General features: G+C 44.5%; 45 non-coding genes across 45 annotated transcripts; all 45 read left to right on the top strand.

Annotated features, from left to right (window-relative positions):
• Positions 1-281: 281 nt before the first annotated feature.
• LOC145461965 (5S ribosomal RNA) lies at positions 282-400 on the top strand. Its single transcript, XR_014041058.1, has one exon. It is a non-coding gene; the product is annotated as a 5S ribosomal RNA (ribosomal RNA).
• A 385-nt stretch (positions 401-785) lies between these two features.
• LOC145461966 (5S ribosomal RNA) lies at positions 786-904 on the top strand. The gene has a single exon (XR_014041059.1). It is a non-coding gene; the product is annotated as a 5S ribosomal RNA (ribosomal RNA).
• A 385-nt stretch (positions 905-1289) lies between these two features.
• LOC145461967 (5S ribosomal RNA) lies at positions 1290-1408 on the top strand. Its single transcript, XR_014041060.1, has one exon. It is a non-coding gene; the product is annotated as a 5S ribosomal RNA (ribosomal RNA).
• A 385-nt stretch (positions 1409-1793) lies between these two features.
• On the top strand, positions 1794-1912 carry LOC145461968 (5S ribosomal RNA). The gene has a single exon (XR_014041061.1). It is a non-coding gene; the product is annotated as a 5S ribosomal RNA (ribosomal RNA).
• Positions 1913-2297: 385 nt separating this feature from the next.
• LOC145461969 (5S ribosomal RNA) lies at positions 2298-2416 on the top strand. Its single transcript, XR_014041063.1, has one exon. It is a non-coding gene; the product is annotated as a 5S ribosomal RNA (ribosomal RNA).
• A 385-nt stretch (positions 2417-2801) lies between these two features.
• On the top strand, positions 2802-2920 carry LOC145461970 (5S ribosomal RNA). The gene has a single exon (XR_014041064.1). It is a non-coding gene; the product is annotated as a 5S ribosomal RNA (ribosomal RNA).
• A 384-nt stretch (positions 2921-3304) lies between these two features.
• On the top strand, positions 3305-3423 carry LOC145461971 (5S ribosomal RNA). The gene has a single exon (XR_014041065.1). It is a non-coding gene; the product is annotated as a 5S ribosomal RNA (ribosomal RNA).
• A 384-nt stretch (positions 3424-3807) lies between these two features.
• On the top strand, positions 3808-3926 carry LOC145461972 (5S ribosomal RNA). The gene has a single exon (XR_014041066.1). It is a non-coding gene; the product is annotated as a 5S ribosomal RNA (ribosomal RNA).
• Positions 3927-4313: 387 nt separating this feature from the next.
• LOC145461973 (5S ribosomal RNA) lies at positions 4314-4432 on the top strand. Its single transcript, XR_014041067.1, has one exon. It is a non-coding gene; the product is annotated as a 5S ribosomal RNA (ribosomal RNA).
• Positions 4433-4817: 385 nt separating this feature from the next.
• On the top strand, positions 4818-4936 carry LOC145461975 (5S ribosomal RNA). The gene has a single exon (XR_014041070.1). It is a non-coding gene; the product is annotated as a 5S ribosomal RNA (ribosomal RNA).
• Positions 4937-5320: 384 nt separating this feature from the next.
• LOC145461976 (5S ribosomal RNA) lies at positions 5321-5439 on the top strand. Its single transcript, XR_014041071.1, has one exon. It is a non-coding gene; the product is annotated as a 5S ribosomal RNA (ribosomal RNA).
• A 385-nt stretch (positions 5440-5824) lies between these two features.
• On the top strand, positions 5825-5943 carry LOC145461977 (5S ribosomal RNA). The gene has a single exon (XR_014041072.1). It is a non-coding gene; the product is annotated as a 5S ribosomal RNA (ribosomal RNA).
• A 385-nt stretch (positions 5944-6328) lies between these two features.
• Positions 6329-6447, top strand: LOC145461978 (5S ribosomal RNA). The gene has a single exon (XR_014041073.1). It is a non-coding gene; the product is annotated as a 5S ribosomal RNA (ribosomal RNA).
• Positions 6448-6832: 385 nt separating this feature from the next.
• On the top strand, positions 6833-6951 carry LOC145461979 (5S ribosomal RNA). Its single transcript, XR_014041074.1, has one exon. It is a non-coding gene; the product is annotated as a 5S ribosomal RNA (ribosomal RNA).
• Positions 6952-7336: 385 nt separating this feature from the next.
• Positions 7337-7455, top strand: LOC145461981 (5S ribosomal RNA). Its single transcript, XR_014041075.1, has one exon. It is a non-coding gene; the product is annotated as a 5S ribosomal RNA (ribosomal RNA).
• A 385-nt stretch (positions 7456-7840) lies between these two features.
• On the top strand, positions 7841-7959 carry LOC145461982 (5S ribosomal RNA). The gene has a single exon (XR_014041076.1). It is a non-coding gene; the product is annotated as a 5S ribosomal RNA (ribosomal RNA).
• Positions 7960-8344: 385 nt separating this feature from the next.
• LOC145461983 (5S ribosomal RNA) lies at positions 8345-8463 on the top strand. Its single transcript, XR_014041077.1, has one exon. It is a non-coding gene; the product is annotated as a 5S ribosomal RNA (ribosomal RNA).
• A 385-nt stretch (positions 8464-8848) lies between these two features.
• On the top strand, positions 8849-8967 carry LOC145461984 (5S ribosomal RNA). The gene has a single exon (XR_014041078.1). It is a non-coding gene; the product is annotated as a 5S ribosomal RNA (ribosomal RNA).
• Positions 8968-9352: 385 nt separating this feature from the next.
• On the top strand, positions 9353-9471 carry LOC145461985 (5S ribosomal RNA). Its single transcript, XR_014041080.1, has one exon. It is a non-coding gene; the product is annotated as a 5S ribosomal RNA (ribosomal RNA).
• Positions 9472-9856: 385 nt separating this feature from the next.
• LOC145461987 (5S ribosomal RNA) lies at positions 9857-9975 on the top strand. Its single transcript, XR_014041082.1, has one exon. It is a non-coding gene; the product is annotated as a 5S ribosomal RNA (ribosomal RNA).
• Positions 9976-10358: 383 nt separating this feature from the next.
• Positions 10359-10477, top strand: LOC145461988 (5S ribosomal RNA). Its single transcript, XR_014041083.1, has one exon. It is a non-coding gene; the product is annotated as a 5S ribosomal RNA (ribosomal RNA).
• Positions 10478-10862: 385 nt separating this feature from the next.
• Positions 10863-10981, top strand: LOC145461989 (5S ribosomal RNA). Its single transcript, XR_014041084.1, has one exon. It is a non-coding gene; the product is annotated as a 5S ribosomal RNA (ribosomal RNA).
• Positions 10982-11366: 385 nt separating this feature from the next.
• Positions 11367-11485, top strand: LOC145461990 (5S ribosomal RNA). The gene has a single exon (XR_014041085.1). It is a non-coding gene; the product is annotated as a 5S ribosomal RNA (ribosomal RNA).
• A 384-nt stretch (positions 11486-11869) lies between these two features.
• Positions 11870-11988, top strand: LOC145461992 (5S ribosomal RNA). Its single transcript, XR_014041086.1, has one exon. It is a non-coding gene; the product is annotated as a 5S ribosomal RNA (ribosomal RNA).
• A 385-nt stretch (positions 11989-12373) lies between these two features.
• LOC145461993 (5S ribosomal RNA) lies at positions 12374-12492 on the top strand. Its single transcript, XR_014041087.1, has one exon. It is a non-coding gene; the product is annotated as a 5S ribosomal RNA (ribosomal RNA).
• Positions 12493-12877: 385 nt separating this feature from the next.
• Positions 12878-12996, top strand: LOC145461994 (5S ribosomal RNA). Its single transcript, XR_014041088.1, has one exon. It is a non-coding gene; the product is annotated as a 5S ribosomal RNA (ribosomal RNA).
• Positions 12997-13381: 385 nt separating this feature from the next.
• On the top strand, positions 13382-13500 carry LOC145461995 (5S ribosomal RNA). The gene has a single exon (XR_014041089.1). It is a non-coding gene; the product is annotated as a 5S ribosomal RNA (ribosomal RNA).
• Positions 13501-13885: 385 nt separating this feature from the next.
• Positions 13886-14004, top strand: LOC145461996 (5S ribosomal RNA). Its single transcript, XR_014041090.1, has one exon. It is a non-coding gene; the product is annotated as a 5S ribosomal RNA (ribosomal RNA).
• A 385-nt stretch (positions 14005-14389) lies between these two features.
• LOC145461997 (5S ribosomal RNA) lies at positions 14390-14508 on the top strand. Its single transcript, XR_014041091.1, has one exon. It is a non-coding gene; the product is annotated as a 5S ribosomal RNA (ribosomal RNA).
• A 385-nt stretch (positions 14509-14893) lies between these two features.
• LOC145461999 (5S ribosomal RNA) lies at positions 14894-15012 on the top strand. Its single transcript, XR_014041093.1, has one exon. It is a non-coding gene; the product is annotated as a 5S ribosomal RNA (ribosomal RNA).
• A 385-nt stretch (positions 15013-15397) lies between these two features.
• LOC145462000 (5S ribosomal RNA) lies at positions 15398-15516 on the top strand. Its single transcript, XR_014041094.1, has one exon. It is a non-coding gene; the product is annotated as a 5S ribosomal RNA (ribosomal RNA).
• Positions 15517-15901: 385 nt separating this feature from the next.
• LOC145462001 (5S ribosomal RNA) lies at positions 15902-16020 on the top strand. The gene has a single exon (XR_014041095.1). It is a non-coding gene; the product is annotated as a 5S ribosomal RNA (ribosomal RNA).
• Positions 16021-16405: 385 nt separating this feature from the next.
• On the top strand, positions 16406-16524 carry LOC145462002 (5S ribosomal RNA). The gene has a single exon (XR_014041096.1). It is a non-coding gene; the product is annotated as a 5S ribosomal RNA (ribosomal RNA).
• A 385-nt stretch (positions 16525-16909) lies between these two features.
• Positions 16910-17028, top strand: LOC145462003 (5S ribosomal RNA). Its single transcript, XR_014041097.1, has one exon. It is a non-coding gene; the product is annotated as a 5S ribosomal RNA (ribosomal RNA).
• A 386-nt stretch (positions 17029-17414) lies between these two features.
• LOC145462004 (5S ribosomal RNA) lies at positions 17415-17533 on the top strand. Its single transcript, XR_014041098.1, has one exon. It is a non-coding gene; the product is annotated as a 5S ribosomal RNA (ribosomal RNA).
• Positions 17534-17918: 385 nt separating this feature from the next.
• LOC145462005 (5S ribosomal RNA) lies at positions 17919-18037 on the top strand. Its single transcript, XR_014041099.1, has one exon. It is a non-coding gene; the product is annotated as a 5S ribosomal RNA (ribosomal RNA).
• A 385-nt stretch (positions 18038-18422) lies between these two features.
• Positions 18423-18541, top strand: LOC145462006 (5S ribosomal RNA). The gene has a single exon (XR_014041100.1). It is a non-coding gene; the product is annotated as a 5S ribosomal RNA (ribosomal RNA).
• Positions 18542-18926: 385 nt separating this feature from the next.
• Positions 18927-19045, top strand: LOC145462008 (5S ribosomal RNA). The gene has a single exon (XR_014041101.1). It is a non-coding gene; the product is annotated as a 5S ribosomal RNA (ribosomal RNA).
• A 385-nt stretch (positions 19046-19430) lies between these two features.
• LOC145462009 (5S ribosomal RNA) lies at positions 19431-19549 on the top strand. The gene has a single exon (XR_014041102.1). It is a non-coding gene; the product is annotated as a 5S ribosomal RNA (ribosomal RNA).
• A 385-nt stretch (positions 19550-19934) lies between these two features.
• LOC145462011 (5S ribosomal RNA) lies at positions 19935-20053 on the top strand. The gene has a single exon (XR_014041104.1). It is a non-coding gene; the product is annotated as a 5S ribosomal RNA (ribosomal RNA).
• A 385-nt stretch (positions 20054-20438) lies between these two features.
• Positions 20439-20557, top strand: LOC145461600 (5S ribosomal RNA). Its single transcript, XR_014040728.1, has one exon. It is a non-coding gene; the product is annotated as a 5S ribosomal RNA (ribosomal RNA).
• Positions 20558-20942: 385 nt separating this feature from the next.
• LOC145462012 (5S ribosomal RNA) lies at positions 20943-21061 on the top strand. The gene has a single exon (XR_014041105.1). It is a non-coding gene; the product is annotated as a 5S ribosomal RNA (ribosomal RNA).
• Positions 21062-21446: 385 nt separating this feature from the next.
• On the top strand, positions 21447-21565 carry LOC145462013 (5S ribosomal RNA). The gene has a single exon (XR_014041106.1). It is a non-coding gene; the product is annotated as a 5S ribosomal RNA (ribosomal RNA).
• Positions 21566-21950: 385 nt separating this feature from the next.
• On the top strand, positions 21951-22069 carry LOC145462014 (5S ribosomal RNA). Its single transcript, XR_014041107.1, has one exon. It is a non-coding gene; the product is annotated as a 5S ribosomal RNA (ribosomal RNA).
• A 384-nt stretch (positions 22070-22453) lies between these two features.
• LOC145462015 (5S ribosomal RNA) lies at positions 22454-22572 on the top strand. Its single transcript, XR_014041108.1, has one exon. It is a non-coding gene; the product is annotated as a 5S ribosomal RNA (ribosomal RNA).
• Positions 22573-22807: the final 235 nt, after the last annotated feature.

Genomic DNA, 22807 nt, shown 5'->3' on the forward strand with positions numbered 1-22807 from the left:
TTTTTCCAGCAAGTTGACAGCATATTAGAAGATTTTCTTGTTTGATTACAGCACTGCAACACTGAGCAGCACACTGGAGGCAATCTCTTGAATGTGGCTTTGATGACTGACCATTGGAGAATCGCCCTTTTGTGATTTGAAGTCTTAGCTGGCTTTGGAATCTCTGGGTTAAGTAGCCGAGACGTAATTGGAAATTCATCACAACAGCAATTAAAGGCCTTCCTTCTAAGAGACTTAAAAGAGAGTCCAAGCAATTGGGCAAGGTTTGAGTTGTTTCTTTCGTCTACGACCACACCACAGGGAACGTACCGGTTCTCGTCCGATCACCGAAGTCAAGTCCTGTTGGGCGGCGTCAGTACCTGGCTGGGTGACCACCTGGGAATACGCCGTGTTGTAGACTTTTGGACCCATTTTGGGACTGGACTCTTCAGAGAAGATTTCCATACGCCTCCACATCATTGATCCCTCTGTTTTCAAAATGTTGTCTTTTTTTTTTTTGAATTATTTTTCCAGCAAGTTGACAGCATATTAGAAGATTTTCTTGTTTGATTACAGCACTGCAACACTGAGCAGCACACTGGAGGCAATCTCTTGAATGTGGCTTTGATGACTGACCATTGGAGAATCGCCCTTTTGTGATTTGAAGTCTTAGCTGGCTTTGGAATCTCTGGGTTAAGTAGCCGAGACGTAATTGGAAATTCATCACAACAGCAATTAAAGGCCTTCCTTCTAAGAGACTTAAAAGAGAGTCCAAGCAATTGGGCAAGGTTTGAGTTGTTTCTTTCGTCTACGACCACACCACAGGGAACGTACCGGTTCTCGTCCGATCACCGAAGTCAAGTCCTGTTGGGCGGCGTCAGTACCTGGCTGGGTGACCACCTGGGAATACGCCGTGTTGTAGACTTTTGGACCCATTTTGGGACTGGACTCTTCAGAGAAGATTTCCATACGCCTCCACATCATTGATCCCTCTGTTTTCAAAATGTTGTCTTTTTTTTTTTTGAATTATTTTTCCAGCAAGTTGACAGCATATTAGAAGATTTTCTTGTTTGATTACAGCACTGCAACACTGAGCAGCACACTGGAGGCAATCTCTTGAATGTGGCTTTGATGACTGACCATTGGAGAATCGCCCTTTTGTGATTTGAAGTCTTAGCTGGCTTTGGAATCTCTGGGTTAAGTAGCCGAGACGTAATTGGAAATTCATCACAACAGCAATTAAAGGCCTTCCTTCTAAGAGACTTAAAAGAGAGTCCAAGCAATTGGGCAAGGTTTGAGTTGTTTCTTTCGTCTACGACCACACCACAGGGAACGTACCGGTTCTCGTCCGATCACCGAAGTCAAGTCCTGTTGGGCGGCGTCAGTACCTGGCTGGGTGACCACCTGGGAATACGCCGTGTTGTAGACTTTTGGACCCATTTTGGGACTGGACTCTTCAGAGAAGATTTCCATACGCCTCCACATCATTGATCCCTCTGTTTTCAAAATGTTGTCTTTTTTTTTTTTGAATTATTTTTCCAGCAAGTTGACAGCATATTAGAAGATTTTCTTGTTTGATTACAGCACTGCAACACTGAGCAGCACACTGGAGGCAATCTCTTGAATGTGGCTTTGATGACTGACCATTGGAGAATCGCCCTTTTGTGATTTGAAGTCTTAGCTGGCTTTGGAATCTCTGGGTTAAGTAGCCGAGACGTAATTGGAAATTCATCACAACAGCAATTAAAGGCCTTCCTTCTAAGAGACTTAAAAGAGAGTCCAAGCAATTGGGCAAGGTTTGAGTTGTTTCTTTCGTCTACGACCACACCACAGGGAACGTACCGGTTCTCGTCCGATCACCGAAGTCAAGTCCTGTTGGGCGGCGTCAGTACCTGGCTGGGTGACCACCTGGGAATACGCCGTGTTGTAGACTTTTGGACCCATTTTGGGACTGGACTCTTCAGAGAAGATTTCCATACGCCTCCACATCATTGATCCCTCTGTTTTCAAAATGTTGTCTTTTGTTTTTTTGAATTATTTTTCCAGCAAGTTGACAGCATATTAGAAGATTTTCTTGTTTGATTACAGCACTGCAACACTGAGCAGCACACTGGAGGCAATCTCTTGAATGTGGCTTTGATGACTGACCATTGGAGAATCGCCCTTTTGTGATTTGAAGTCTTAGCTGGCTTTGGAATCTCTGGGTTAAGTAGCCGAGACGTAATTGGAAATTCATCACAACAGCAATTAAAGGCCTTCCTTCTAAGAGACTTAAAAGAGAGTCCAAGCAATTGGGCAAGGTTTGAGTTGTTTCTTTCGTCTACGACCACACCACAGGGAACGTACCGGTTCTCGTCCGATCACCGAAGTCAAGTCCTGTTGGGCGGCGTCAGTACCTGGCTGGGTGACCACCTGGGAATACGCCGTGTTGTAGACTTTTGGACCCATTTTGGGACTGGACTCTTCAGAGAAGATTTCCATACGCCTCCACATCATTGATCCCTCTGTTTTCAAAATGTTGTCTTTTGTTTTTTTGAATTATTTTTCCAGCAAGTTGACAGCATATTAGAAGATTTTCTTGTTTGATTACAGCACTGCAACACTGAGCAGCACACTGGAGGCAATCTCTTGAATGTGGCTTTGATGACTGACCATTGGAGAATCGCCCTTTTGTGATTTGAAGTCTTAGCTGGCTTTGGAATCTCTGGGTTAAGTAGCCGAGACGTAATTGGAAATTCATCACAACAGCAATTAAAGGCCTTCCTTCTAAGAGACTTAAAAGAGAGTCCAAGCAATTGGGCAAGGTTTGAGTTGTTTCTTTCGTCTACGACCACACCACAGGGAACGTACCGGTTCTCGTCCGATCACCGAAGTCAAGTCCTGTTGGGCGGCGTCAGTACCTGGCTGGGTGACCACCTGGGAATACGCCGTGTTGTAGACTTTTGGACCCATTTTGGGACTGGACTCTTCAGAGAAGATTTCCATACGCCTCCACATCATTGATCCCTCTGTTTTCAAAATGTTGTCTTTTTTTTTTTGAATTATTTTTCCAGCAAGTTGACAGCATATTAGAAGATTTTCTTGTTTGATTACAGCACTGCAACACTGAGCAGCACACTGGAGGCAATCTCTTGAATGTGGCTTTGATGACTGACCATTGGAGAATCGCCCTTTTGTGATTTGAAGTCTTAGCTGGCTTTGGAATCTCTGGGTTAAGTAGCCGAGACGTAATTGGAAATTCATCACAACAGCAATTAAAGGCCTTCCTTCTAAGAGACTTAAAAGAGAGTCCAAGCAATTGGGCAAGGTTTGAGTTGTTTCTTTCGTCTACGACCACACCACAGGGAACGTACCGGTTCTCGTCCGATCACCGAAGTCAAGTCCTGTTGGGCGGCGTCAGTACCTGGCTGGGTGACCACCTGGGAATACGCCGTGTTGTAGACTTTTGGACCCATTTTGGGACTGGACTCTTCAGAGAAGATTTCCATACGCCTCCACATCATTGATCCCTCTGTTTTCAAAATGTTGTCTTTTTTTTTTTGAATTATTTTTCCAGCAAGTTGACAGCATATTAGAAGATTTTCTTGTTTGATTACAGCACTGCAACACTGAGCAGCACACTGGAGGCAATCTCTTGAATGTGGCTTTGATGACTGACCATTGGAGAATCGCCCTTTTGTGATTTGAAGTCTTAGCTGGCTTTGGAATCTCTGGGTTAAGTAGCCGAGACGTAATTGGAAATTCATCACAACAGCAATTAAAGGCCTTCCTTCTAAGAGACTTAAAAGAGAGTCCAAGCAATTGGGCAAGGTTTGAGTTGTTTCTTTCGTCTACGACCACACCACAGGGAACGTACCGGTTCTCGTCCGATCACCGAAGTCAAGTCCTGTTGGGCGGCGTCAGTACCTGGCTGGGTGACCACCTGGGAATACGCCGTGTTGTAGACTTTTGGACCCATTTTGGGACTGGACTCTTCAGAGAAGATTTCCATACGCCTCCACATCATTGATCCCTCTGTTTTCAAAATGTTGTCTTTTTTTTTTTGAATTATTTTTCCAGCAAGTTGACAGCATATTAGAAGATTTTCTTGTTTGATTACAGCACTGCAACACTGAGCAGCACACTGGAGGCAATCTCTTGAATGTGGCTTTGATGACTGACCATTGGAGAATCGCCCTTTTGTGATTTGAAGTCTTAGCTGGCTTTGGAATCTCTTCTGGGTTAAGTAGCCGAGACGTAATTGGAAATTCATCACAACAGCAATTAAAGGCCTTCCTTCTAAGAGACTTAAAAGAGAGTCCAAGCAATTGGGCAAGGTTTGAGTTGTTTCTTTCGTCTACGACCACACCACAGGGAACGTACCGGTTCTCGTCCGATCACCGAAGTCAAGTCCTGTTGGGCGGCGTCAGTACCTGGCTGGGTGACCACCTGGGAATACGCCGTGTTGTAGACTTTTGGACCCATTTTGGGACTGGACTCTTCAGAGAAGATTTCCATACGCCTCCACATCATTGATCCCTCTGTTTTCAAAATGTTGTCTTTTGTTTTTTTGAATTATTTTTCCAGCAAGTTGACAGCATATTAGAAGATTTTCTTGTTTGATTACAGCACTGCAACACTGAGCAGCACACTGGAGGCAATCTCTTGAATGTGGCTTTGATGACTGACCATTGGAGAATCGCCCTTTTGTGATTTGAAGTCTTAGCTGGCTTTGGAATCTCTGGGTTAAGTAGCCGAGACGTAATTGGAAATTCATCACAACAGCAATTAAAGGCCTTCCTTCTAAGAGACTTAAAAGAGAGTCCAAGCAATTGGGCAAGGTTTGAGTTGTTTCTTTCGTCTACGACCACACCACAGGGAACGTACCGGTTCTCGTCCGATCACCGAAGTCAAGTCCTGTTGGGCGGCGTCAGTACCTGGCTGGGTGACCACCTGGGAATACGCCGTGTTGTAGACTTTTGGACCCATTTTGGGACTGGACTCTTCAGAGAAGATTTCCATACGCCTCCACATCATTGATCCCTCTGTTTTCAAAATGTTGTCTTTTTTTTTTTGAATTATTTTTCCAGCAAGTTGACAGCATATTAGAAGATTTTCTTGTTTGATTACAGCACTGCAACACTGAGCAGCACACTGGAGGCAATCTCTTGAATGTGGCTTTGATGACTGACCATTGGAGAATCGCCCTTTTGTGATTTGAAGTCTTAGCTGGCTTTGGAATCTCTGGGTTAAGTAGCCGAGACGTAATTGGAAATTCATCACAACAGCAATTAAAGGCCTTCCTTCTAAGAGACTTAAAAGAGAGTCCAAGCAATTGGGCAAGGTTTGAGTTGTTTCTTTCGTCTACGACCACACCACAGGGAACGTACCGGTTCTCGTCCGATCACCGAAGTCAAGTCCTGTTGGGCGGCGTCAGTACCTGGCTGGGTGACCACCTGGGAATACGCCGTGTTGTAGACTTTTGGACCCATTTTGGGACTGGACTCTTCAGAGAAGATTTCCATACGCCTCCACATCATTGATCCCTCTGTTTTCAAAATGTTGTCTTTTTTTTTTTTGAATTATTTTTCCAGCAAGTTGACAGCATATTAGAAGATTTTCTTGTTTGATTACAGCACTGCAACACTGAGCAGCACACTGGAGGCAATCTCTTGAATGTGGCTTTGATGACTGACCATTGGAGAATCGCCCTTTTGTGATTTGAAGTCTTAGCTGGCTTTGGAATCTCTGGGTTAAGTAGCCGAGACGTAATTGGAAATTCATCACAACAGCAATTAAAGGCCTTCCTTCTAAGAGACTTAAAAGAGAGTCCAAGCAATTGGGCAAGGTTTGAGTTGTTTCTTTCGTCTACGACCACACCACAGGGAACGTACCGGTTCTCGTCCGATCACCGAAGTCAAGTCCTGTTGGGCGGCGTCAGTACCTGGCTGGGTGACCACCTGGGAATACGCCGTGTTGTAGACTTTTGGACCCATTTTGGGACTGGACTCTTCAGAGAAGATTTCCATACGCCTCCACATCATTGATCCCTCTGTTTTCAAAATGTTGTCTTTTGTTTTTTTGAATTATTTTTCCAGCAAGTTGACAGCATATTAGAAGATTTTCTTGTTTGATTACAGCACTGCAACACTGAGCAGCACACTGGAGGCAATCTCTTGAATGTGGCTTTGATGACTGACCATTGGAGAATCGCCCTTTTGTGATTTGAAGTCTTAGCTGGCTTTGGAATCTCTGGGTTAAGTAGCCGAGACGTAATTGGAAATTCATCACAACAGCAATTAAAGGCCTTCCTTCTAAGAGACTTAAAAGAGAGTCCAAGCAATTGGGCAAGGTTTGAGTTGTTTCTTTCGTCTACGACCACACCACAGGGAACGTACCGGTTCTCGTCCGATCACCGAAGTCAAGTCCTGTTGGGCGGCGTCAGTACCTGGCTGGGTGACCACCTGGGAATACGCCGTGTTGTAGACTTTTGGACCCATTTTGGGACTGGACTCTTCAGAGAAGATTTCCATACGCCTCCACATCATTGATCCCTCTGTTTTCAAAATGTTGTCTTTTTTTTTTTTGAATTATTTTTCCAGCAAGTTGACAGCATATTAGAAGATTTTCTTGTTTGATTACAGCACTGCAACACTGAGCAGCACACTGGAGGCAATCTCTTGAATGTGGCTTTGATGACTGACCATTGGAGAATCGCCCTTTTGTGATTTGAAGTCTTAGCTGGCTTTGGAATCTCTGGGTTAAGTAGCCGAGACGTAATTGGAAATTCATCACAACAGCAATTAAAGGCCTTCCTTCTAAGAGACTTAAAAGAGAGTCCAAGCAATTGGGCAAGGTTTGAGTTGTTTCTTTCGTCTACGACCACACCACAGGGAACGTACCGGTTCTCGTCCGATCACCGAAGTCAAGTCCTGTTGGGCGGCGTCAGTACCTGGCTGGGTGACCACCTGGGAATACGCCGTGTTGTAGACTTTTGGACCCATTTTGGGACTGGACTCTTCAGAGAAGATTTCCATACGCCTCCACATCATTGATCCCTCTGTTTTCAAAATGTTGTCTTTTTTTTTTTTGAATTATTTTTCCAGCAAGTTGACAGCATATTAGAAGATTTTCTTGTTTGATTACAGCACTGCAACACTGAGCAGCACACTGGAGGCAATCTCTTGAATGTGGCTTTGATGACTGACCATTGGAGAATCGCCCTTTTGTGATTTGAAGTCTTAGCTGGCTTTGGAATCTCTGGGTTAAGTAGCCGAGACGTAATTGGAAATTCATCACAACAGCAATTAAAGGCCTTCCTTCTAAGAGACTTAAAAGAGAGTCCAAGCAATTGGGCAAGGTTTGAGTTGTTTCTTTCGTCTACGACCACACCACAGGGAACGTACCGGTTCTCGTCCGATCACCGAAGTCAAGTCCTGTTGGGCGGCGTCAGTACCTGGCTGGGTGACCACCTGGGAATACGCCGTGTTGTAGACTTTTGGACCCATTTTGGGACTGGACTCTTCAGAGAAGATTTCCATACGCCTCCACATCATTGATCCCTCTGTTTTCAAAATGTTGTCTTTTTTTTTTTTGAATTATTTTTCCAGCAAGTTGACAGCATATTAGAAGATTTTCTTGTTTGATTACAGCACTGCAACACTGAGCAGCACACTGGAGGCAATCTCTTGAATGTGGCTTTGATGACTGACCATTGGAGAATCGCCCTTTTGTGATTTGAAGTCTTAGCTGGCTTTGGAATCTCTGGGTTAAGTAGCCGAGACGTAATTGGAAATTCATCACAACAGCAATTAAAGGCCTTCCTTCTAAGAGACTTAAAAGAGAGTCCAAGCAATTGGGCAAGGTTTGAGTTGTTTCTCTCGTCTACGACCACACCACAGGGAACGTACCGGTTCTCGTCCGATCACCGAAGTCAAGTCCTGTTGGGCGGCGTCAGTACCTGGCTGGGTGACCACCTGGGAATACGCCGTGTTGTAGACTTTTGGACCCATTTTGGGACTGGACTCTTCAGAGAAGATTTCCATACGCCTCCACATCATTGATCCCTCTGTTTTCAAAATGTTGTCTTTTGTTTTTTTGAATTATTTTTCCAGCAAGTTGACAGCATATTAGAAGATTTTCTTGTTTGATTACAGCACTGCAACACTGAGCAGCACACTGGAGGCAATCTCTTGAATGTGGCTTTGATGACTGACCATTGGAGAATCGCCCTTTTGTGATTTGAAGTCTTAGCTGGCTTTGGAATCTCTGGGTTAAGTAGCCGAGACGTAATTGGAAATTCATCACAACAGCAATTAAAGGCCTTCCTTCTAAGAGACTTAAAAGAGAGTCCAAGCAATTGGGCAAGGTTTGAGTTGTTTCTTTCGTCTACGACCACACCACAGGGAACGTACCGGTTCTCGTCCGATCACCGAAGTCAAGTCCTGTTGGGCGGCGTCAGTACCTGGCTGGGTGACCACCTGGGAATACGCCGTGTTGTAGACTTTTGGACCCATTTTGGGACTGGACTCTTCAGAGAAGATTTCCATACGCCTCCACATCATTGATCCCTCTGTTTTCAAAATGTTGTCTTTTTTTTTTTTGAATTATTTTTCCAGCAAGTTGACAGCATATTAGAAGATTTTCTTGTTTGATTACAGCACTGCAACACTGAGCAGCACACTGGAGGCAATCTCTTGAATGTGGCTTTGATGACTGACCATTGGAGAATCGCCCTTTTGTGATTTGAAGTCTTAGCTGGCTTTGGAATCTCTGGGTTAAGTAGCCGAGACGTAATTGGAAATTCATCACAACAGCAATTAAAGGCCTTCCTTCTAAGAGACTTAAAAGAGAGTCCAAGCAATTGGGCAAGGTTTGAGTTGTTTCTTTCGTCTACGACCACACCACAGGGAACGTACCGGTTCTCGTCCGATCACCGAAGTCAAGTCCTGTTGGGCGGCGTCAGTACCTGGCTGGGTGACCACCTGGGAATACGCCGTGTTGTAGACTTTTGGACCCATTTTGGGACTGGACTCTTCAGAGAAGATTTCCATACGCCTCCACATCATTGATCCCTCTGTTTTCAAAATGTTGTCTTTTTTTTTTTTGAATTATTTTTCCAGCAAGTTGACAGCATATTAGAAGATTTTCTTGTTTGATTACAGCACTGCAACACTGAGCAGCACACTGGAGGCAATCTCTTGAATGTGGCTTTGATGACTGACCATTGGAGAATCGCCCTTTTGTGATTTGAAGTCTTAGCTGGCTTTGGAATCTCTGGGTTAAGTAGCCGAGACGTAATTGGAAATTCATCACAACAGCAATTAAAGGCCTTCCTTCTAAGAGACTTAAAAGAGAGTCCAAGCAATTGGGCAAGGTTTGAGTTGTTTCTTTCGTCTACGACCACACCACAGGGAACGTACCGGTTCTCGTCCGATCACCGAAGTCAAGTCCTGTTGGGCGGCGTCAGTACCTGGCTGGGTGACCACCTGGGAATACGCCGTGTTGTAGACTTTTGGACCCATTTTGGGACTGGACTCTTCAGAGAAGATTTCCATACGCCTCCACATCATTGATCCCTCTGTTTTCAAAATGTTGTCTTTTTTTTTTTTGAATTATTTTTCCAGCAAGTTGACAGCATATTAGAAGATTTTCTTGTTTGATTACAGCACTGCAACACTGAGCAGCACACTGGAGGCAATCTCTTGAATGTGGCTTTGATGACTGACCATTGGAGAATCGCCCTTTTGTGATTTGAAGTCTTAGCTGGCTTTGGAATCTCTGGGTTAAGTAGCCGAGACGTAATTGGAAATTCATCACAACAGCAATTAAAGGCCTTCCTTCTAAGAGACTTAAAAGAGAGTCCAAGCAATTGGGCAAGGTTTGAGTTGTTTCTTTCGTCTACGACCACACCACAGGGAACGTACCGGTTCTCGTCCGATCACCGAAGTCAAGTCCTGTTGGGCGGCGTCAGTACCTGGCTGGGTGACCACCTGGGAATACGCCGTGTTGTAGACTTTTGGACCCATTTTGGGACTGGACTCTTCAGAGAAGATTTCCATACGCCTCCACATCATTGATCCCTCTGTTTTCAAAATGTTGTCTTTTTTTTTTGAATTATTTTTCCAGCAAGTTGACAGCATATTAGAAGATTTTCTTGTTTGATTACAGCACTGCAACACTGAGCAGCACACTGGAGGCAATCTCTTGAATGTGGCTTTGATGACTGACCATTGGAGAATCGCCCTTTTGTGATTTGAAGTCTTAGCTGGCTTTGGAATCTCTGGGTTAAGTAGCCGAGACGTAATTGGAAATTCATCACAACAGCAATTAAAGGCCTTCCTTCTAAGAGACTTAAAAGAGAGTCCAAGCAATTGGGCAAGGTTTGAGTTGTTTCTTTCGTCTACGACCACACCACAGGGAACGTACCGGTTCTCGTCCGATCACCGAAGTCAAGTCCTGTTGGGCGGCGTCAGTACCTGGCTGGGTGACCACCTGGGAATACGCCGTGTTGTAGACTTTTGGACCCATTTTGGGACTGGACTCTTCAGAGAAGATTTCCATACGCCTCCACATCATTGATCCCTCTGTTTTCAAAATGTTGTCTTTTTTTTTTTTGAATTATTTTTCCAGCAAGTTGACAGCATATTAGAAGATTTTCTTGTTTGATTACAGCACTGCAACACTGAGCAGCACACTGGAGGCAATCTCTTGAATGTGGCTTTGATGACTGACCATTGGAGAATCGCCCTTTTGTGATTTGAAGTCTTAGCTGGCTTTGGAATCTCTGGGTTAAGTAGCCGAGACGTAATTGGAAATTCATCACAACAGCAATTAAAGGCCTTCCTTCTAAGAGACTTAAAAGAGAGTCCAAGCAATTGGGCAAGGTTTGAGTTGTTTCTTTCGTCTACGACCACACCACAGGGAACGTACCGGTTCTCGTCCGATCACCGAAGTCAAGTCCTGTTGGGCGGCGTCAGTACCTGGCTGGGTGACCACCTGGGAATACGCCGTGTTGTAGACTTTTGGACCCATTTTGGGACTGGACTCTTCAGAGAAGATTTCCATACGCCTCCACATCATTGATCCCTCTGTTTTCAAAATGTTGTCTTTTTTTTTTTTGAATTATTTTTCCAGCAAGTTGACAGCATATTAGAAGATTTTCTTGTTTGATTACAGCACTGCAACACTGAGCAGCACACTGGAGGCAATCTCTTGAATGTGGCTTTGATGACTGACCATTGGAGAATCGCCCTTTTGTGATTTGAAGTCTTAGCTGGCTTTGGAATCTCTGGGTTAAGTAGCCGAGACGTAATTGGAAATTCATCACAACAGCAATTAAAGGCCTTCCTTCTAAGAGACTTAAAAGAGAGTCCAAGCAATTGGGCAAGGTTTGAGTTGTTTCTTTCGTCTACGACCACACCACAGGGAACGTACCGGTTCTCGTCCGATCACCGAAGTCAAGTCCTGTTGGGCGGCGTCAGTACCTGGCTGGGTGACCACCTGGGAATACGCCGTGTTGTAGACTTTTGGACCCATTTTGGGACTGGACTCTTCAGAGAAGATTTCCATACGCCTCCACATCATTGATCCCTCTGTTTTCAAAATGTTGTCTTTTTTTTTTTGAATTATTTTTCCAGCAAGTTGACAGCATATTAGAAGATTTTCTTGTTTGATTACAGCACTGCAACACTGAGCAGCACACTGGAGGCAATCTCTTGAATGTGGCTTTGATGACTGACCATTGGAGAATCGCCCTTTTGTGATTTGAAGTCTTAGCTGGCTTTGGAATCTCTGGGTTAAGTAGCCGAGACGTAATTGGAAATTCATCACAACAGCAATTAAAGGCCTTCCTTCTAAGAGACTTAAAAGAGAGTCCAAGCAATTGGGCAAGGTTTGAGTTGTTTCTTTCGTCTACGACCACACCACAGGGAACGTACCGGTTCTCGTCCGATCACCGAAGTCAAGTCCTGTTGGGCGGCGTCAGTACCTGGCTGGGTGACCACCTGGGAATACGCCGTGTTGTAGACTTTTGGACCCATTTTGGGACTGGACTCTTCAGAGAAGATTTCCATACGCCTCCACATCATTGATCCCTCTGTTTTCAAAATGTTGTCTTTTTTTTTTTTGAATTATTTTTCCAGCAAGTTGACAGCATATTAGAAGATTTTCTTGTTTGATTACAGCACTGCAACACTGAGCAGCACACTGGAGGCAATCTCTTGAATGTGGCTTTGATGACTGACCATTGGAGAATCGCCCTTTTGTGATTTGAAGTCTTAGCTGGCTTTGGAATCTCTGGGTTAAGTAGCCGAGACGTAATTGGAAAGTCATCACAACAGCAATTAAAGGCCTTCCTTCTAAGAGACTTAAAAGAGAGTCCAAGCAATTGGGCAAGGTTTGAGTTGTTTCTTTCGTCTACGACCACACCACAGGGAACGTACCGGTTCTCGTCCGATCACCGAAGTCAAGTCCTGTTGGGCGGCGTCAGTACCTGGCTGGGTGACCACCTGGGAATACGCCGTGTTGTAGACTTTTGGACCCATTTTGGGACTGGACTCTTCAGAGAAGATTTCCATACGCCTCCACATCATTGATCCCTCTGTTTTCAAAATGTTGTCTTTTTTTTTTTTGAATTATTTTTCCAGCAAGTTGACAGCATATTAGAAGATTTTCTTGTTTGATTACAGCACTGCAACACTGAGCAGCACACTGGAGGCAATCTCTTGAATGTGGCTTTGATGACTGACCATTGGAGAATCGCCCTTTTGTGATTTGAAGTCTTAGCTGGCTTTGGAATCTCTGGGTTAAGTAGCCGAGACGTAATTGGAAATTCATCACAACAGCAATTAAAGGCCTTCCTTCTAAGAGACTTAAAAGAGAGTCCAAGCAATTGGGCAAGGTTTGAGTTGTTTCTTTCGTCTACGACCACACCACAGGGAACGTACCGGTTCTCGTCCGATCACCGAAGTCAAGTCCTGTTGGGCGGCGTCAGTACCTGGCTGGGTGACCACCTGGGAATACGCCGTGTTGTAGACTTTTGGACCCATTTTGGGACTGGACTCTTCAGAGAAGATTTCCATACGCCTCCACATCATTGATCCCTCTGTTTTCAAAATGTTGTCTTTTTTTTTTTTGAATTATTTTTCCAGCAAGTTGACAGCATATTAGAAGATTTTCTTGTTTGATTACAGCACTGCAACACTGAGCAGCACACTGGAGGCAATCTCTTGAATGTGGCTTTGATGACTGACCATTGGAGAATCGCCCTTTTGTGATTTGAAGTCTTAGCTGGCTTTGGAATCTCTGGGTTAAGTAGCCGAGACGTAATTGGAAATTCATCACAACAGCAATTAAAGGCCTTCCTTCTAAGAGACTTAAAAGAGAGTCCAAGCAATTGGGCAAGGTTTGAGTTGTTTCTTTCGTCTACGACCACACCACAGGGAACGTACCGGTTCTCGTCCGATCACCGAAGTCAAGTCCTGTTGGGCGGCGTCAGTACCTGGCTGGGTGACCACCTGGGAATACGCCGTGTTGTAGACTTTTGGACCCATTTTGGGACTGGACTCTTCAGAGAAGATTTCCATACGCCTCCACATCATTGATCCCTCTGTTTTCAAAATGTTGTCTTTTTTTTTTTTGAATTATTTTTCCAGCAAGTTGACAGCATATTAGAAGATTTTCTTGTTTGATTACAGCACTGCAACACTGAGCAGCACACTGGAGGCAATCTCTTGAATGTGGCTTTGATGACTGACCATTGGAGAATCGCCCTTTTGTGATTTGAAGTCTTAGCTGGCTTTGGAATCTCTGGGTTAAGTAGCCGAGACGTAATTGGAAATTCATCACAACAGCAATTAAAGGCCTTCCTTCTAAGAGACTTAAAAGAGAGTCCAAGCAATTGGGCAAGGTTTGAGTTGTTTCTTTCGTCTACGACCACACCACAGGGAACGTACCGGTTCTCGTCCGATCACCGAAGTCAAGTCCTGTTGGGCGGCGTCAGTACCTGGCTGGGTGACCACCTGGGAATACGCCGTGTTGTAGACTTTTGGACCCATTTTGGGACTGGACTCTTCAGAGAAGATTTCCATACGCCTCCACATCATTGATCCCTCTGTTTTCAAAATGTTGTCTTTTTTCTTTTTGAATTATTTTTCCAGCAAGTTGACAGCATATTAGAAGATTTTCTTGTTTGATTACAGCACTGCAACACTGAGCAGCACACTGGAGGCAATCTCTTGAATGTGGCTTTGATGACTGACCATTGGAGAATCGCCCTTTTGTGATTTGAAGTCTTAGCTGGCTTTGGAATCTCTGGGTTAAGTAGCCGAGACGTAATTGGAAATTCATCACAACAGCAATTAAAGGCCTTCCTTCTAAGAGACTTAAAAGAGAGTCCAAGCAATTGGGCAAGGTTTGAGTTGTTTCTTTCGTCTACGACCACACCACAGGGAACGTACCGGTTCTCGTCCGATCACCGAAGTCAAGTCCTGTTGGGCGGCGTCAGTACCTGGCTGGGTGACCACCTGGGAATACGCCGTGTTGTAGACTTTTGGACCCATTTTGGGACTGGACTCTTCAGAGAAGATTTCCATACGCCTCCACATCATTGATCCCTCTGTTTTCAAAATGTTGTCTTTTTTTTTTTTGAATTATTTTTCCAGCAAGTTGACAGCATATTAGAAGATTTTCTTGTTTGATTACAGCACTGCAACACTGAGCAGCACACTGGAGGCAATCTCTTGAATGTGGCTTTGATGACTGACCATTGGAGAATCGCCCTTTTGTGATTTGAAGTCTTAGCTGGCTTTGGAATCTCTGGGTTAAGTAGCCGAGACGTAATTGGAAATTCATCACAACAGCAATTAAAGGCCTTCCTTCTAAGAGACTTAAAAGAGAGTCCAAGCAATTGGGCAAGGTTTGAGTTGTTTCTTTCGTCTACGACCACACCACAGGGAACGTACCGGTTCTCGTCCGATCACCGAAGTCAAGTCCTGTTGGGCGGCGTCAGTACCTGGCTGGGTGACCACCTGGGAATACGCCGTGTTGTAGACTTTTGGACCCATTTTGGGACTGGACTCTTCAGAGAAGATTTCCATACGCCTCCACATCATTGATCCCTCTGTTTTCAAAATGTTGTCTTTTTTTTTTTTGAATTATTTTTCCAGCAAGTTGACAGCATATTAGAAGATTTTCTTGTTTGATTACAGCACTGCAACACTGAGCAGCACACTGGAGGCAATCTCTTGAATGTGGCTTTGATGACTGACCATTGGAGAATCGCCCTTTTGTGATTTGAAGTCTTAGCTGGCTTTGGAATCTCTGGGTTAAGTAGCCGAGACGTAATTGGAAATTCATCACAACAGCAATTAAAGGCCTTCCTTCTAAGAGACTTAAAAGAGAGTCCAAGCAATTGGGCAAGGTTTGAGTTGTTTCTTTCGTCTACGACCACACCACAGGGAACGTACCGGTTCTCGTCCGATCACCGAAGTCAAGTCCTGTTGGGCGGCGTCAGTACCTGGCTGGGTGACCACCTGGGAATACGCCGTGTTGTAGACTTTTGGACCCATTTTGGGACTGGACTCTTCAGAGAAGATTTCCATACGCCTCCACATCATTGATCCCTCTGTTTTCAAAATGTTGTCTTTTTTTTTTTTGAATTATTTTTCCAGCAAGTTGACAGCATATTAGAAGATTTTCTTGTTTGATTACAGCACTGCAACACTGAGCAGCACACTGGAGGCAATCTCTTGAATGTGGCTTTGATGACTGACCATTGGAGAATCGCCCTTTTGTGATTTGAAGTCTTAGCTGGCTTTGGAATCTCTGGGTTAAGTAGCCGAGACGTAATTGGAAATTCATCACAACAGCAATTAAAGGCCTTCCTTCTAAGAGACTTAAAAGAGAGTCCAAGCAATTGGGCAAGGTTTGAGTTGTTTCTTTCGTCTACGACCACACCACAGGGAACGTACCGGTTCTCGTCCGATCACCGAAGTCAAGTCCTGTTGGGCGGCGTCAGTACCTGGCTGGGTGACCACCTGGGAATACGCCGTGTTGTAGACTTTTGGACCCATTTTGGGACTGGACTCTTCAGAGAAGATTTCCATACGCCTCCACATCATTGATCCCTCTGTTTTCAAAATGTTGTCTTTTTTTTTTTTGAATTATTTTTCCAGCAAGTTGACAGCATATTAGAAGATTTTCTTGTTTGATTACAGCACTGCAACACTGAGCAGCACACTGGAGGCAATCTCTTGAATGTGGCTTTGATGACTGACCATTGGAGAATCGCCCTTTTGTGATTTGAAGTCTTAGCTGGCTTTGGAATCTCTGGGTTAAGTAGCCGAGACGTAATTGGAAATTCATCACAACAGCAATTAAAGGCCTTCCTTCTAAGAGACTTAAAAGAGAGTCCAAGCAATTGGGCAAGGTTTGAGTTGTTTCTTTCGTCTACGACCACACCACAGGGAACGTACCGGTTCTCGTCCGATCACCGAAGTCAAGTCCTGTTGGGCGGCGTCAGTACCTGGCTGGGTGACCACCTGGGAATACGCCGTGTTGTAGACTTTTGGACCCATTTTGGGACTGGACTCTTCAGAGAAGATTTCCATACGCCTCCACATCATTGATCCCTCTGTTTTCAAAATGTTGTCTTTTTTCTTTTTGAATTATTTTTCCAGCAAGTTGACAGCATATTAGAAGATTTTCTTGTTTGATTACAGCACTGCAACACTGAGCAGCACACTGGAGGCAATCTCTTGAATGTGGCTTTGATGACTGACCATTGGAGAATCGCCCTTTTGTGATTTGAAGTCTTAGCTGGCTTTGGAATCTCTGGGTTAAGTAGCCGAGACGTAATTGGAAATTCATCACAACAGCAATTAAAGGCCTTCCTTCTAAGAGACTTAAAAGAGAGTCCAAGCAATTGGGCAAGGTTTGAGTTGTTTCTTTCGTCTACGACCACACCACAGGGAACGTACCGGTTCTCGTCCGATCACCGAAGTCAAGTCCTGTTGGGCGGCGTCAGTACCTGGCTGGGTGACCACCTGGGAATACGCCGTGTTGTAGACTTTTGGACCCATTTTGGGACTGGACTCTTCAGAGAAGATTTCCATACGCCTCCACATCATTGATCCCTCTGTTTTCAAAATGTTGTCTTTTTTTTTTTTTGAATTATTTTTCCAGCAAGTTGACAGCATATTAGAAGATTTTCTTGTTTGATTACAGCACTGCAACACTGAGCAGCACACTGGAGGCAATCTCTTGAATGTGGCTTTGATGACTGACCATTGGAGAATCGCCCTTTTGTGATTTGAAGTCTTAGCTGGCTTTGGAATCTCTGGGTTAAGTAGCCGAGACGTAATTGGAAATTCATCACAACAGCAATTAAAGGCCTTCCTTCTAAGAGACTTAAAAGAGAGTCCAAGCAATTGGGCAAGGTTTGAGTTGTTTCTTTCGTCTACGACCACACCACAGGGAACGTACCGGTTCTCGTCCGATCACCGAAGTCAAGTCCTGTTGGGCGGCGTCAGTACCTGGCTGGGTGACCACCTGGGAATACGCCGTGTTGTAGACTTTTGGACCCATTTTGGGACTGGACTCTTCAGAGAAGATTTCCATACGCCTCCACATCATTGATCCCTCTGTTTTCAAAATGTTGTCTTTTTTTTTTTTGAATTATTTTTCCAGCAAGTTGACAGCATATTAGAAGATTTTCTTGTTTGATTACAGCACTGCAACACTGAGCAGCACACTGGAGGCAATCTCTTGAATGTGGCTTTGATGACTGACCATTGGAGAATCGCCCTTTTGTGATTTGAAGTCTTAGCTGGCTTTGGAATCTCTGGGTTAAGTAGCCGAGACGTAATTGGAAATTCATCACAACAGCAATTAAAGGCCTTCCTTCTAAGAGACTTAAAAGAGAGTCCAAGCAATTGGGCAAGGTTTGAGTTGTTTCTTTCGTCTACGACCACACCACAGGGAACGTACCGGTTCTCGTCCGATCACCGAAGTCAAGTCCTGTTGGGCGGCGTCAGTACCTGGCTGGGTGACCACCTGGGAATACGCCGTGTTGTAGACTTTTGGACCCATTTTGGGACTGGACTCTTCAGAGAAGATTTCCATACGCCTCCACATCATTGATCCCTCTGTTTTCAAAATGTTGTCTTTTTTCTTTTTGAATTATTTTTCCAGCAAGTTGACAGCATATTAGAAGATTTTCTTGTTTGATTACAGCACTGCAACACTGAGCAGCACACTGGAGGCAATCTCTTGAATGTGGCTTTGATGACTGACCATTGGAGAATCGCCCTTTTGTGATTTGAAGTCTTAGCTGGCTTTGGAATCTCTGGGTTAAGTAGCCGAGACGTAATTGGAAATTCATCACAACAGCAATTAAAGGCCTTCCTTCTAAGAGACTTAAAAGAGAGTCCAAGCAATTGGGCAAGGTTTGAGTTGTTTCTTTCGTCTACGACCACACCACAGGGAACGTACCGGTTCTCGTCCGATCACCGAAGTCAAGTCCTGTTGGGCGGCGTCAGTACCTGGCTGGGTGACCACCTGGGAATACGCCGTGTTGTAGACTTTTGGACCCATTTTGGGACTGGACTGTTCAGAGAAGATTTCCATACGCCTCCACATCATTGATCCCTCTGTTTTCAAAATGTTGTCTTTTTTTTTTTTGAATTATTTTTCCAGCAAGTTGACAGCATATTAGAAGATTTTCTTGTTTGATTACAGCACTGCAACACTGAGCAGCACACTGGAGGCAATCTCTTGAATGTGGCTTTGATGACTGACCATTGGAGAATCGCCCTTTTGTGATTTGAAGTCTTAGCTGGCTTTGGAATCTCTGGGTTAAGTAGCCGAGACGTAATTGGAAATTCATCACAACAGCAATTAAAGGCCTTCCTTCTAAGAGACTTAAAAGAGAGTCCAAGCAATTGGGCAAGGTTTGAGTTGTTTCTTTCGTCTACGACCACACCACAGGGAACGTACCGGTTCTCGTCCGATCACCGAAGTCAAGTCCTGTTGGGCGGCGTCAGTACCTGGCTGGGTGACCACCTGGGAATACGCCGTGTTGTAGACTTTTGGACCCATTTTGGGACTGGACTCTTCAGAGAAGATTTCCATACGCCTCCACATCATTGATCCCTCTGTTTTCAAAATGTTGTCTTTTTTTTTTTTGAATTATTTTTCCAGCAAGTTGACAGCATATTAGAAGATTTTCTTGTTTGATTACAGCACTGCAACACTGAGCAGCACACTGGAGGCAATCTCTTGAATGTGGCTTTGATGACTGACCATTGGAGAATCGCCCTTTTGTGATTTGAAGTCTTAGCTGGCTTTGGAATCTCTGGGTTAAGTAGCCGAGACGTAATTGGAAATTCATCACAACAGCAATTAAAGGCCTTCCTTCTAAGAGACTTAAAAGAGATTCCAAGCAATTGGGCAAGGTTTGAGTTGTTTCTTTCGTCTACGACCACACCACAGGGAACGTACCGGTTCTCGTCCGATCACCGAAGTCAAGTCCTGTTGGGCGGCGTCAGTACCTGGCTGGGTGACCACCTGGGAATACGCCGTGTTGTAGACTTTTGGACCCATTTTGGGACTGGACTCTTCAGAGAAGATTTCCATACGCCTCCACATCATTGATCCCTCTGTTTTCAAAATGTTGTCTTTTTTTTTTTTGAATTATTTTTCCAGCAAGTTGACAGCATATTAGAAGATTTTCTTGTTTGATTACAGCACTGCAACACTGAGCAGCACACTGGAGGCAATCTCTTGAATGTGGCTTTGATGACTGACCATTGGAGAATCGCCCTTTTGTGATTTGAAGTCTTAGCTGGCTTTGGAATCTCTGGGTTAAGTAGCCGAGACGTAATTGGAAATTCATCACAACAGCAATTAAAGGCCTTCCTTCTAAGAGACTTAAAAGAGAGTCCAAGCAATTGGGCAAGGTTTGAGTTGTTTCTTTCGTCTACGACCACACCACAGGGAACGTACCGGTTCTCGTCCGATCACCGAAGTCAAGTCCTGTTGGGCGGCGTCAGTACCTGGCTGGGTGACCACCTGGGAATACGCCGTGTTGTAGACTTTTGGACCCATTTTGGGACTGGACTCTTCAGAGAAGATTTCCATACGCCTCCACATCATTGATCCCTCTGTTTTCAAAATGTTGTCTTTTTTTTTTTTGAATTATTTTTCCAGCAAGTTGACAGCATATTAGAAGATTTTCTTGTTTGATTACAGCACTGCAACACTGAGCAGCACACTGGAGGCAATCTCTTGAATGTGGCTTTGATGACTGACCATTGGAGAATCGCCCTTTTGTGATTTGAAGTCTTAGCTGGCTTTGGAATCTCTGGGTTAAGTAGCCGAGACGTAATTGGAAATTCATCACAACAGCAATTAAAGGCCTTCCTTCTAAGAGACTTAAAAGAGAGTCCAAGCAATTGGGCAAGGTTTGAGTTGTTTCTTTCGTCTACGACCACACCACAGGGAACGTATCGGTTCTCGTCCGATCACCGAAGTCAAGTCCTGTTGGGCGGCGTCAGTACCTGGCTGGGTGACCACCTGGGAATACGCCGTGTTGTAGACTTTTGGACCCATTTTGGGACTGGACTCTTCAGAGAAGATTTCCATACGCCTCCACATCATTGATCCCTCTGTTTTCAAAATGTTGTCTTTTTTTTTTTTGAATTATTTTTCCAGCAAGTTGACAGCATATTAGAAGATTTTCTTGTTTGATTACAGCACTGCAACACTGAGCAGCACACTGGAGGCAATCTCTTGAATGTGGCTTTGATGACTGACCATTGGAGAATCGCCCTTTTGTGATTTGAAGTCTTAGCTGGCTTTGGAATCTCTGGGTTAAGTAGCCGAGACGTAATTGGAAATTCATCACAACAGCAATTAAAGGCCTTCCTTCTAAGAGACTTAAAAGAGAGTCCAAGCAATTGGGCAAGGTTTGAGTTGTTTCTTTCGTCTACGACCACACCACAGGGAACGTACCGGTTCTCGTCCGATCACCGAAGTCAAGTCCTGTTGGGCGGCGTCAGTACCTGGCTGGGTGACCACCTGGGAATACGCCGTGTTGTAGACTTTTGGACCCATTTTGGGACTGGACTCTTCAGAGAAGATTTCCATACGCCTCCACATCATTGATCCCTCTGTTTTTAAAATGTTGTCTTTTTTTTTTTTGAATTATTTTTCCAGCAAGTTGACAGCATATTAGAAGATTTTCTTGTTTGATTACAGCACTGCAACACTGAGCAGCACACTGGAGGCAATCTCTTGAATGTGGCTTTGATGACTGACCATTGGAGAATCGCCCTTTTGTGATTTGAAGTCTTAGCTGGCTTTGGAATCTCTGGGTTAAGTAGCCGAGACGTAATTGGAAATTCATCACAACAGCAATTAAAGGCCTTCCTTCTAAGAGACTTAAAAGAGAGTCCAAGCAATTGGGCAAGGTTTGAGTTGTTTCTTTCGTCTACGACCACACCACAGGGAACGTACCGGTTCTCGTCCGATCACCGAAGTCAAGTCCTGTTGGGCGGCGTCAGTACCTGGCTGGGTGACCACCTGGGAATACGCCGTGTTGTAGACTTTTGGACCCATTTTGGGACTGGACTCTTCAGAGAAGATTTCCATACGCCTCCACATCATTGATCCCTCTGTTTTCAAAATGTTGTCTTTTTTTTTTTTGAATTATTTTTCCAGCAAGTTGACAGCATATTAGAAGATTTTCTTGTTTGATTACAGCACTGCAACACTGAGCAGCACACTGGAGGCAATCTCTTGAATGTGGCTTTGATGACTGACCATTGGAGAATCGCCCTTTTGTGATTTGAAGTCTTAGCTGGCTTTGGAATCTCTGGGTTAAGTAGCCGAGACGTAATTGGAAATTCATCACAACAGCAATTAAAGGCCTTCCTTCTAAGAGACTTAAAAGAGAGTCCAAGCAATTGGGCAAGGTTTGAGTTGTTTCTTTCGTCTACGACCACACCACAGGGAACGTACCGGTTCTCGTCCGATCACCGAAGTCAAGTCCTGTTGGGCGGCGTCAGTACCTGGCTGGGTGACCACCTGGGAATACGCCGTGTTGTAGACTTTCGGACCCATTTTGGGACTGGACTCTTCAGAGAAGATTTCCATACGCCTCCACATCATTGATCCCTCTGTTTTCAAAATGTTGTCTTTTTTTTTTTGAATTATTTTTCCAGCAAGTTGACAGCATATTAGAAGATTTTCTTGTTTGATTACAGCACTGCAACACTGAGCAGCACACTGGAGGCAATCTCTTGAATGTGGCTTTGATGACTGACCATTGGAGAATCGCCCTTTTGTGATTTGAAGTCTTAGCTGGCTTTGGAATCTCTGGGTTAAGTAGCCGAGACGTAATTGGAAATTCATCACAACAGCAATTAAAGGCCTTCCTTCTAAGAGACTTAAAAGAGAGTCCAAGCAATTGGGCAAGGTTTGAGTTGTTTCTTTCGTCTACGACCACACCACAGGGAACGTACCGGTTCTCGTCCGATCACCGAAGTCAAGTCCTGTTGGGCGGCGTCAGTACCTGGCTGGGTGACCACCTGGGAATACGCCGTGTTGTAGACTTTTGGACCCATTTTGGGACTGGACTCTTCAGAGAAGATTTCCATACGCCTCCACATCATTGATCCCTCTGTTTTCAAAATGTTGTCTTTTTTTTTTTGAATTATTTTTCCAGCAAGTTGACAGCATATTAGAAGATTTTCTTGTTTGATTACAGCACTGCAACACTGAGCAGCACACTGGAGGCAATCTCTTGAATGTGGCTTTGATGACTGACCATTGGAGAATCGCCCTTTTG

This window comes from Orbicella franksi, chromosome 11 (genome assembly GCF_964199315.1).
Source record: "Orbicella franksi chromosome 11, jaOrbFran1.1, whole genome shotgun sequence".
NCBI classification, from domain to species: domain Eukaryota; kingdom Metazoa; phylum Cnidaria; class Anthozoa; order Scleractinia; family Merulinidae; genus Orbicella; species Orbicella franksi.